At 35.5% G+C, this 13445-nt stretch overlaps 2 pseudogenes; one reads left to right on the top strand and one right to left on the bottom strand.

The window, feature by feature from the left end:
- The first annotated feature begins 593 nt into the window (after positions 1 to 593).
- Positions 594 to 2589, top strand: LOC107003957 (annotated as a pseudogene).
- Positions 2590 to 3446: 857 nt separating this feature from the next.
- Positions 3447 to 13445, bottom strand: part of LOC107003956 — a 39429-nt pseudogene continuing 29430 nt past the window's right edge.

Raw genomic sequence — 13445 nt, 5'->3', positions numbered from 1 at the left:
AATACTGTATTTCATTATAATTATTTTTTATCTTTATGTTGACTATTTTTGTATCAAATATCTACATGTATTAAAGAAACTTTTTGATGATGAGAAGACGGAGTGTGATGAAAGCTCAAATGATGGCAGCAAGGAAGTTTTTCAAGTATGTTCATTATAAATTTTGTATTTGTTATATTGTTTACCGATATTTTTTTGTTCAATCTCCTTTTTTCAAGGATCATTCAATTTTGGACAATTCAAATTTGGGAGACATACCCGATATTGTTGGGGGTGCTGATAAACAAGTATGTTTGTTAACTCGACATATTTAATTAGTGCAGTTGGGAATATTTTGATTATTTTTTATAATTAACATTTTTATATTTTTAAAGGTTGATTGTGACAATTTTCCTGTGCGTACTCTGATCACTATATATGTTGGTTTTAGTTCGTCTAAATCAATAATCCCAAGTGTATGTTCTACTTCTCTAAACTAATTACTTTTATTGTTATTAGTCTAATTTGCATTTGAATAATGTTATTTTTTTATTAACTACAATGAAGAAGAGGATCAGTTCATATTTTCTACCCCTATTCAGTCTATTATTCTCATGAAAGGGTCACAACAATCACAGTTTGAGTTGGATGATTCTCTCATGCCAAGTCTCAGTGACATAAAAAGTATTTGTGTTACTGAGAATACCATTAATGCAGAACAGAGCATCATCATGCACATTCAAACCACAAGCAATGACAACTCAAATATGCAAAAACAGGCTAGCATGGAGAGTCAGAACAAAACAAGTCATGTTCACACACCATTACCTGCGCATAGGATTAGACGTCCAGGCCCTTTCAATAGATTCCCATATCTGACTTCGTTCGGCTCATCTGCAGGTATAAAGACATAACAAATTTTAATGTCTTTTAAATCTGATTTATATATCTTTACTTTAATTTTTGTAAATGATATGTTATTTTTTAATTTAATATTTACATCAGGTACTTCATCGGTGCGACCAATTATTTTTGAACTGAAACACCCGTTCATCTTTGATCTTATTTCTGCCAATCGTGATATCATTATGTGGGATGCACACCGATCATGAATTCGCGAAGATCTTCTTGCAAAACATGAGAATAAGTAAGTATTTAAGACGCATAATAATATAAAAAAATTGTATCCTGTATTATGTATCCTCCATTTTTTTAGTATATGATATGTTTTTTTAGTATTCATGATTATTATTTTTAGGTTATTTTGCATAATCAGTTATTAATTTGAATCGTTTTTCTTTATTGTATTTTAAACATGTTAGTGTATTTTCAATTAATCAACTGATTGAATGCTATGTACGTTGTATTATAAATTGATTGAAAAAATCATATATTGTTCGTTATTTTTTTAAAAACTCTGTATTGTAATAACATTACAGATCTTAATTTGTTGTTATGTATGTTACTCTAAATTCTGGTGCATATTTTCACAAATACATTAGATACCTATATAATTTCTATGTTTTATCAAACAATTGTATTATTATTATTATTATGTTGTATTTAATATGAAATTTTAGCAAATTGTATACCTTTTATTTTTTGTGTATTGTTTAGATGTCATGATCAAGATCGATACAAGAAGGGTAAAGCACGCATTCCAGTGCCATTTGACTTTGATGTTGATATTGTAGACAAGAAAAATTGGTTCTACAATTTGTACTCAAAAGGTCAATTGTTGAATGATTCGGTAAGTAACAACTGTAGTTATTTAGTTATTGTTCGTTATTTTATTGTTATCTAATGATTATTTATTTTTTTATTGTTCAGCATATCAATGTTATCTTCTATTATTTGAGAAAGAAAGCCAAGTATGATGTTGACAAGAGGTATAAATACACAACTGTGGATTGTGTGTTTACGTCCAAAATTTCATCAATTTGGAAGAAGTATGAAGATTTAGATAGTGATGTCTACTGCGCTGATGAAGAGCATTTTATAGGTGATTACATTAGAGGGTATAAACTTCATGCCGGCATTCCGTGGCATTTGGTGGATCACGTATTTATCCCTGTAAATGTAAAGAAAAAATTTCATTGGGCATTGGCGGTACTTTCTCTTAATGATAGACGTGTATACGTTTATGATTCTTACAGAGTGGCAGGTCATGATGCAGCAATCAGGAAAGAGGTTACCAAGTTGGCTCAACTCATTCCGCCTAAGATGACTATGTATGATTATTACAAGAACAGAGGTTTAGATAGATCTATTAGTCAAGAAGAGAATGAGTTATTTGAGATAGTTTTCATAGACAACATACCTCAACAGACCGATGGTAGCTTGTAAGTTGTATTAATTTGAATTCAGTATATCATTTTTATTTGTATTTGAATTTTAATTTTGTATTCTAATATTTTATTCTGGGATTGTGGTATCTATATGCTTGCTTTTACCGTGTTGTTGTCTTATGGTCAAGAAAATCCAAGTGGTACCTTTGACGTAATGTTTTCAAGGTTAAAATATGCTGCACTTCTTTGGAATTATGCTCGGCAAAAGCAAGACAACGGATCCATTAGTGACACTGAGGCACCCCCAAGATATACCAATTGAAATACAGTAGTTGTGCTTTGTTGAAGATACTTCTTCGTGTTTTAAAACTACTTAATTTATGTTTCATCAACTTTTATGTTNTAAAATTGTTGTATTACATTATATACATTGACAGGTTTTTTATTATGTTGGGTATTCATTACGTCACATTAATTGTAGTTGTATTGTTTGTATTAAAATCTAATTTATTTTCAAATGTGGGCACATTAGTTGTGTTATATAGTGTCAAATATATTTGTTTATGAACATTAAATCACAGTTTCTCAAGTCATATTTTTTAGTGTTCTTGCATATACATGTACATATTGAATTCTCAGCTTATTCATATACAGCGTGATAGGCAATAATATGGAGTGAGCTATCCAACGATTTTGTATTTCATTAGAAATAATATTTTTGTGTATTCTATATTATTTATATCAACGACTTTATTTTATTTTTTTTGTTTAATTTTTGTTTACTTTATTTTTTAAGAACGTTTAAGTTATATATTACAAATACAAAATTTTTATTAGGATATAAGTATATACGCGCAAACGAATATATTTTGATAAAATATTATTCATTGAACATTATGAAAACATCATAGAAATATCAAAAGATAAACGATTTTTACAAGCACATGTAAATTTATTTTTCAAAACAAAATCAAACATATCTAACTATTCAGTTCGTAGTCCATTCCTACATGATCGCCTATTATGTCCCTTTTGACCAGAAGTACTACAAGAATTCTTGTTCTTCTTTTCATATAGCTCACTGTACGTACTATCACGAAGCTTTTTTGAAGGCCTACCAGGTAGTTTTTTGAACTTTGGAGGCTTAACTATTTCATTCTCTACATATGCAGGCACATTTTAATCCTTTCGATCAGGTAATGGATAGATTGGATTAACATATGTAACAAGTAATGTATTTGGCTTGTAAAGGTCAGAACAATACGGTTCAGGATCAAGAAATTTCTTCTTTAAAACAGCCCAAGCGTGCGAATATGGTATTTCATCAACTTGAGATCTCCTACATGTGCAAGTTTTCCTTTCAAGACAAACAATAAATGTTTCCCCTTCATGACGAACAGTGTGCACATAATTACTTGTTGCAACTACCTATTACACAAAGTTAAAAGGAAGTTAAATCATACCAATTATACAATCTTTACTTTTTACTGGATGAAATGCAAAATACAACACTTTTAAGAAAGCATAAACATACCGTCATACGCAGTGAAAGTTCTTCATTTTCAGCGAGCATTTCTTGTGCTTTACCACAAAGTGTCGTGAATGTATTAGAAGCAGATGTATGGTTTTTGAAATTCCATCGATCAAACATTTGTCTAATTTTCTAAAGAAAATCATATATGTAATTCTTTTGCTTCCACAAGGCATGCATTTATGCATTCAACTATGTTTGATGTCAACACAGTGCCTCGATCAACTGTTGCATACACTCTTGCCCATTTGTTATAACCAGCCAATTCCAAATAATTCTTCACCCTAATATCAACATGTTCTACTTTTTTCATTAGTTTATTAAATTCTGAATGTTTGTATGCCTTTTCCATTGCATAAAACACTTCTGAAAGACTGTCATGTGATTTTTTGTAAAGTGTCTTCACGTTCTTTCAAAGATGAAACGTGCAAGCATAATGTGCTATAATGTATATCCTCGAAACTGCTTTTATAATACTCTCGTTTCTGTCGGATACAACACAGAATTTATCCTTTAAACCATGAGCTTCTCTAAATTGTTCAAAAAACCAAGTCCAAGATGCATCATTTTCCGAATCAATAATACAGTATGCTAGGGGCAATATATTTACTTAATATATACAATGCAAACATTAGGATACACGTCGGCAAATACAACAAATACATTTTTAGTGAATATAATATAGTGCGTAATTCTTTATAAAAATATAAATATCTAATATTTACCTGCTCCATCCAGTGTGCTTGCAGACACAAATGTGCCATTATAAGTCCCCCTGAGATGGCTACTGTCTACTACAACTATTGGCTTACAACTTTCAAAACCTTTTATGAAAGGAAACAAAGCTATAAAGACATATAAAAGTTCATTTTCTTCCGTCTTCTTCATTCTTATATGCGATCCAGCATAAGTGGTGTCCAATATATATAAATAATTGGGTAATTTACTATATGAATCAGATAGTGTCCCCCTTAAAGTATTTAATGCCTTTTCCCTAGCATTCCATGCAACAGAGTAGGATACATCTATGCCAAGTTCGAGTCTAACATCAACTTGTATGTCTTTCGGCGTCAACTTTCTTTTATGATCAACTAGCTTGAGTTTTATTATACCTCCAACAAGACTGCTTGTTGCTTGTCTCTGACTATACACCTTATCTTTTAATGGACATGTATGCTCATCTACAAACTTTCTAATTCTAAACATTCCCGATTTATTGATGTTAGAAGCCTTCATTATTCATCCACAATTTTCAGATACACAAGCAAGTGTATAACTGCTCGAATTATAAAAGAAAATAAACAAAATAAATTAATACATGATATTATATGGAATAATTACTATAACAACAACAGATAAAATCTATATAAATACAAAATACCTTACTACACTTGATATTTCTGTCTTACACTGAAATCTATTATCAATGGCATATTTCATCATCACAGCTTTCAAAGTACGTTTATTCTTATAAACTTGATCCTCAATGACTTCTTTATGATTCGTATTGCAGATAATAGAGTTACTTAACTCAGTAATGATTAATGGTGCACTAATAACTAATGCTTGGTTATCAGTAGTACTTCATCCGTTTATACTACACATGCCAATATCTTCTTCATACTGATTTCTACAATTTATATCACGATCGTTCACAAATACAGTTCACAAATGGGGTACTTTGCAAATTCTCGAGCTTCTTTCTTCAATGAGACATATACTCTCATTCCCATATCGTTGTGTATATGCTACCTTCTATTTTATACTTAAGTTTCAATCTGTTATACCTCAAATCTACCCCAATCTAATTAGCAACTTCATCAACTAAATCTTTATACGATACATATTCTTTAATCATAATTGCCTCAATTGTGTAATCAACATAGCAATTATCTTCAGTCCAATGTCCATAATGCTTTATTGTTAAACTAATGCTCCCCATATATGCTTTGTAGTAAAAAAAATAAATCACATAGTCAATACTAGATACGAAAATAATGACATTACCATTAATTAGTATCAAGAATACAAAACAATAAAGTTAAAATAGTAATTCAAATAAACGATTCGAACAATATTCCTTGGCTAAACAATTGATGCATCAAATACGTATTTTGTTGGATATATAATTTCTTATACAAAAGTTAAAAAAATAATTTCAAATCAGAATACAATTTATTTTAACAATATATCAGTACATTTGGATTAAAAAAAAACAATGTCAACAAACACAGAAAAAATAAAGATAATTGCATTGGTTAAAATATATAATAATTCAAAACGCAAATACATATGAATAATTATTATACAAATAAAATCACATCAAATCACAATCAAATACAAAACATATAAGGATTAATTAACTAAAACATACCTGACTTTGGACTTTTCGTTTGTGTTTATTTTTCAAAAATCGTTTACTAGTTTATTCTCCAAAACATAAACCTCGCAAGAATTTTTTTTTTTGATGAACATCATGAATAATGGGTAGATATATCCTTCAGATTTTAAATAAATTGTAACCGATGTTGAGAGTTTTAAGCATCTATTACTTTTTATAATTTTTTTCTCCCCTAAATAGCTCTAGTTTGTTGTATAAATTATGCATTATTTTAAATTAAACAAAATAATTAAAATATGATTAAAATATATAATAAGGTAAAATTTTGACATTATCACTAAATATTGAAAGTGTTGATACTATACCCTATTAAATACTAAAATAATGTCATTTTAAAAAAATTTCCCTTTTATTTATTGTTTGAATAATAGCTGATGGGCCATCTGAAAAAATTTAAAATAGGCCCAAATGTTGACCCATTTCATCAAGACCCAAACAAATTGACTCACTAACACAAAATCTAAACATCTAAACAATTTCAAAGATCAAACACAACAAAATAATGCAGAAAAAAAAGTTTAAAAAAAGAAAAAATAAACATAAAACGAAATAAAATAAAAAATAATAATAATAATTCAAGCAACAACATCAACATGATAAACTTAAAGAACATTAATAACACAAATCCGATATCAAACGACCTATATTGTCAAACGAAAAAAGATAATGATGAATATTGATAAAGATTGAGAGGGGGGGGGGGAGATTGACATAGCTTTGAGGTAAATGAAGGTCGCCGGAAAACTTTGCCGAAAATTTTTTTGACGGATTTTGAACTTAAAATTTATATCAAATGATATCCCTTGAGGAGCTCTACACATTTATGTAAAGGACTTGGGATGAGAATGACCGAAATTTTATAAATCTAGGAAAAAAGTAAAAATTCATATTTGATTTTCCTTAGATCTACAGAGTTTGGCTATAGATATGGATGAAAGGTTTGTAGATTTAGGTAGAGGAGGGTGAAAGGAAAAGATGGTAAAATTTTAAAGATTTTTCTGGCCAAAAAGGTGGTGGCCACCGGGCGATTGTGATAGCAGCGGTGGCCGGCCGGCGGCATGGTAGTAAGGGGAAGAAGAAAAAAATAAAAAATGTAAAATAAAAAAAATGCTAATTTTTTGGATTTTTGTATTTTTGTTTGGGTCCAATAATAGCCCTTGGATTAAAATATCATGAATGATAGAGATTCAATCTTGACCATTTCTATTAATGTCACGACCCAAAACGAGCCGCGAGTGGCACACACTTATCCTCCTATGTGAGCGAGCCAACAAATCTAAACCCAACGTTTACCAATATTTCAACCATAATGAACAAAATATAATGCGGAAGACCCAAAACTCATTAGTATAACCAATAAATAAGCTTCTAAAGTTTATCAATTATTATCCCCAAAATCTGGAAGTCATCACATCAAGAACATCTATCCTCAAATTACTAAGTCTAAGAGTATTTAAGAACTAAAATAAGTAGAAAGATGGTCCATGTCCGAACTTCAAAGACATCAAGACGAGAAGAAGAGAATCCAGCCCGAGCTAGGAATAATAGCTCACCCTGAAATCTGATGTGCTGAAGACTGGCTAGACTTGCGGACGAGTCGAAGTCAACGGTGCACTTGCTGCACTCCACAAAACAACAAGAAGAACATAAAAGAAGGGGTCGGTACAAGGAACAAGTACTGAGTAGGTATCATCGGCCAACTCAAAATAGAAAGCAATATATACTGAGTTGTAATATAAAATCAACCACAATACTTAACAGGTGGCAATCAACAAGTACAAGAAACATTGGCAACAACACCAAGCACACCTATGAGGACTCAAGCCTCCACACCATACTCATTTGGGAAATAGGTTCTTCGAAATTTAGTGTATTAACATAATAGAAGATTACTTCTCTTTATTCTTATCGTGCCGGAACGTGACACTCCGATCCCCTAATGCTACGTGTCGGAACGTGACACTCCGATCCATTATTCCTACGTGTCGGAACGTGACACTCCGATCCATTATTCCTACGTGTCGGAACGTGACACTCCGATCCATTAATCCTACGTGTCGGAACGTGACACTCCGATCCATTATTCCTATGTGTCGGAAGGTGACACTCCGATCCATTATTCCTACGTGTCGGAACGTGACACTCCGATCCATTATTCCTACGTGTCGGAACGTGACACTCCGATCCATTATTCCTACGTGTCGGAACGTGACACTCCGATCCATTATTCCTACGTGTCGGAACGTGACACTCCGATCCATTATTCCTACGTGTCGGAACGTGACACTCCGATCCATTATTCCTACGTGTCGGAACGTGACACTCCGATCCATTATTCCTACGTGTCGGAACGTGACACTCCGATCCATTATTCCTACGTGTCGGAACGTGACACTCCGATCCATTATTCCTACGTGTCGGAACGTGACACTCCGATCCATCTATCTCATTATTTCAGTTCATCAAGCTTTCTTTATGTCAAGCATCATCTTAATAGAGAGGATTTAAGATTAAAGATTCAACAATCTCATCATTCTAACCACCACAATTATACGATCACAACATACAAACACACAATCAAGTATATAGAAGACTTTACAATACCACCCAATACATATCAATCGCTATTTAGAGTTTATCTATCACATAGACATAAACCATAACCTACCTCCACCGAAGAATCGTGATCAAGCAAGCTATCTCCCCAATGCCTTTTGCTTTTCTCTTCGTTCTCTCTCTCTCGCTCATTCTCCCCTTTCTGTCTTTTTCTTTTTCTTCTCCAGATTCTTTTTCTTTTACCCTAATTAACATATAATTCATTATGATAAAAGTAACCCATTATTTTTTTTAAAGTTATCTCTTTTAACCCTCCAAGTAAATAAATTATTAAACTTACCCCACTAATTTCATAAAGTTTGTCATGAATAGTCCAAAACACCCCTTTAAAACTTTTAGCAGAAATCCGACCCAGTTAGGTTTACGCAACTTGTGACGGCCCGTCGTATCTGCGACGGTCCGTCCTGCAGGTCCGTCACAAAGTTCAGAGAGTTAAATTCAGTAAAGGGTTTGTGACGGTCCGTCGTACCTACGACGGTCCGTCCTGCAGTTCCGTCGTGAAGTTCAGAGAGTCGATCTCAGTACCCAGATTTCAGAGTTGAAGTGTTTTGGAACGAAGACCCTTGACGGTCCGTCGTGAACATGACGGTCCGTCGCGTGATCCGTCGACCCAGTCAGTTATTTTCAAAAATAATTCTACTGTTCAAATCGACTAAACAGGTTGTTACAATAGATACCAATTTACTCATCGTTCGTCCCCGAACGATCACAGGAAGAAAAGCAAGGGCGAGAAAGAGTACCTGAATCTGTAAAAAGGTGGGGATATCTTTCTTGCATATCCGCCTCATTCTCCCAAGTAGACTCTTCGACTGGCCGATTTTTCCACTGAACCTTGATAGATGCAATCTCCTTTGATCTCAACTTGCGGACTTCTCTAGCGAGAATAGTAACCGGCTCCTCCTCATAAGACAAATTCTCATCAAGAAGAACTTAATCCCAACGAATAATGTAGTTTCCATCCCCATGGTACTTTTTCAGCATAGACACATGAAATACCGGGTGCACTCCTGAGAGTCCTGGAGGCAATGCCAATTCATAAGCCACCTCCCCCACGCGCTTCAAAACTTCAAAAGGCCCAATATACCTCGGACTAAGTTTACCTCGCTTACCAAACCGCATCACCCCTTTCATGGGTGAAACCTTCAGCAAGACTTGTTCACCCTCCATAAAATTCAAGTCCCTAACCTTTCGATCTGCATATTCCTTCTGCCTGCTCTGAGCTGCTAGAAGCTTATCCTGAATGAATTTTACCTTATCTAACGATTCCCTCAAAAGATCGGTACCCCAAGGTCTTACCTCAAATGCATCAAACCAACCAATGGGAGACCTACATCTCCTCCCATACAGTGCCTCAAATGGAGCCATATCAATACTTGAGTGATAGCTATTGTTGTATGAAAACTCTGCTAAGGGTAAGAATTTATCCCAATGACCACCAAATTCTATCACACATGCACGAAGCATATCCTCTAACACCTGAATCGTTCGCTCAGACTGACCATCGGTCTGAGGGTGAAATGCAGTACTAAGATCCAGCCTAGTACCTAATTCAGCATGTAATGTTCTCCAAAACTTAGAAGTAAACTGCGTACCTCTATCTGATATGATGGAGAGTGGAACTCCATGCAATCGAACAATTTCCGAGATATAGAGTTTGGCTAACTTCTCTGCATTGTAAGTCATCTTGACCGGAATGAAGTGAGCAGACTTAGTTAACCTGTCAACAATTACCCAAATAGAATCAAACTTACCCAATGTCTTGGGAAGACCAACCACGAAATCCATTGCAATCCTTTCCCACTTCCATTCAGGAATGGGCATTCTCTGAAGTGTTCCTCCAGGCCTCTGGTGTTCATACTTTACTTGCTGACAATTCGGGCATTGGGCAACAAAATCAACAATGTCGCGCTTCATTCTACTCCACCAAAAATGTTGCTTTAGGTCGCGATACATTTTGGTTGCACCAGGATGTATAGAGTACCTTGAACTATGAGCCTCTGTAAGAATAGTGTGAATCAAATCATCAACACGGGGCACACATACCCTTCCCTTAATCCTCAAAACGCCTTCCTCATCAATTATTGCCTCTTTAGCCTCTCCTCGCAATACCATATCTCGAATTCGGCTCAGCTTCTCATCAGCAAACTGCTTTCCCTTAATCTTGTCAAGAAAAGAAGATCTTGCCTCCACACAGGCCAAAAATCCTCCTTTCTCTAGTACTTCCAGCCTCATAAGGTCATTAGCCAAAGTCTGAACCTCTCTAGCCAATGGGCGTCTAGAAACCTGTAAGTAGGCTAAACTACCCATGCTCCCTGCTTTTCTACTTAAAGCATCTGCCACAACATTAGCTTTTCCTGGGTTATACAATATAGTAATATCATAGTCCTTCAATAGCTTCATCCACCTCCTCTGCCTCAAATTCAAATCTTTCTGAGTAAAGACATACTGTAAACTACGATGATCTGTATAAACTTCACACTTGACCCCATATAGATAATGTCTCCATTGCTTTAATGCAAATACAACTGCAGCCAACTCCAAATCATGGGTCGGATAGTTACGTTCATGCACTTTTAATTGCCTCGAAGCATAAGCAATTACATTTTTCTCCTGCATTAGCACTGCACCCAAACCAGAATAAGATGCATCACAATAAACAATGAAATTCTTACCTTCCACTGGCAAGGTAAGAATTGGTGCAGTAGTCAACAAAGTCTTGAGTTTCTGAAAACTTTCTTCACATTCTTCCGACCATACAAAGGGAACATTCTGCTTAGTCAAATTTGTTAGCTGCGAAGCAATAGAAGAAAATCTCTTGACAAATCGACGGTAGTAGCTAGCTAAACCAACAAAGCTTCTTACCTCTGTAACATTAGTAGGTCTTACCCAACTCTTCACTGCTTCAATCTTAGAAGGATCCACCATCACTCCATCCTTAGAAACCACGTGCCCCAAGAAGGACACTGAATCTAGCCAAAACTCACACTTGGAGAATTTGGCATAAAGCCTTTTCTCCCTCAACAACTCCAATACAATTCTCAAATGCTCCTCATGTTCTTTCCTGCTCTTTGAGTATATCAGTATATCATCAATGAATACAATAACAAAGAGATCCAGATATGGCTTAAAAATCCCGTTCATCAGACTCATGAAAGCAGCAGGGGCATTCGTAAGCCCAAAAGACATTACTAAGAATTCGTAATGCCCATACCTGGTTCGAAAAGCAGTCTTTGGCACATCTGCTGCCCGTATTTTCAATTGATGATAACCGGATCTCAGATCAATTTTAGAGAAGACACAAGCACCTTGTAACTGATCGAACAAATCATCAATTCGAGGAATAGGATACTTGTTCTTAATAGTTACCTTATTCAGCTGCCTGTAGTCTATGCACATCCGAAGGCTTCCATCCTTCTTTTTCACAAATAAAACAGGAGCACCCCAAGGGGATGCACTTGGTCTAATAAAACCTTTACCTAACAACTCCTGAAGTTGGGCCTTTAACTCCCTTAACTCAGCTGGAGCCATTCTATAAGGGGGGATGGAAATGGGGCGAGTACCCGGCTCCAGATCAATACAGAAATCGATATCCCTATCCGGTGGCATACCAGGAAGGTCTGCAGGAAACACATCCAGAAACTCGCAGACTATCGAAACAGATTCAATCGAAGGTACTTTGGAAGTATCATCCCTGAGATGTGCCAAGAAGGCTAAACAACCTTTACTAACCATCCTCTTAGCGCGAAGAAAAGAGATAATACGGACTGGGGTGGAAATGTAGTCACCCTCCCACACTAGCGGATCTGTCCCAGGCTTGGCCAATGTCACAGTTTTAGCATTACAATCTAAGATTGCAAAATTTGGGGAAAGCCAAGTCATACCCAGAATTACATCAAAATCAACCATTTCTAGGATAATCAAATCTACATAGGTATTGCTCCCTACAAAAGTCACAAGGCAAGACCTATACACCTTCTCAACTATCACAGACTCACCCACAGGAGTAGAGACACTAATAGGCATGTCAAGCAAATCGCAATGTAAATTAAGACCAGTAGCAAATGAGGAAGATACATATGAAAATGTGGATCCAGGATCAAATAATACAGAAGCCATGCAATCACAGACCAAAAGATTACCTGTGATAACAGCATCAGATGTCTCTGCTTCAGACCTCCCGGGGAAAGCATAACAATGGGACCTATCACCTGTCTGTCCGTTGCCCCTATCATGTTGCGCTGCAGCAGTTCCAGCTTGCCCGCCACCCCGACTGATTGGATTACCACCATTACCTTGGCCACCACGTCCTCCAGAATGGCGGCCTCTCCCATGACCACCTCTACCTCTAACCATTGGGGGTTTGTAACTCTGTTTTGGACAATACCTCCTAATGTGTCCAGTCTCCCCACATCCATAACAATTCCTGGAGTCAAGCATAGGTCTTTGTGAAAGTGACGAAGTCTGGGGATAACCTCCAAACTCATAAAAAGGCTGACTGGGCTGCGATGGACCCCCAGCTAAAGTTTGCAGGGCAAATTGAATAGGGCGGTTTTGTTAACCTCCTGAACTCTGCCCTCTGGAGTAAGAAACGCTAAACTCACCTCCCTTACGGAACTTCTTAGATGTCGAC

Source organism: Solanum pennellii, chromosome 11 (genome assembly GCF_001406875.1).
Source record: "Solanum pennellii chromosome 11, SPENNV200".
NCBI classification, from domain to species: domain Eukaryota; kingdom Viridiplantae; phylum Streptophyta; class Magnoliopsida; order Solanales; family Solanaceae; genus Solanum; species Solanum pennellii.
Note: the sequence above shows the minus strand (reverse complement) of the source record. Positions and strands in the feature narration are given on the sequence as shown.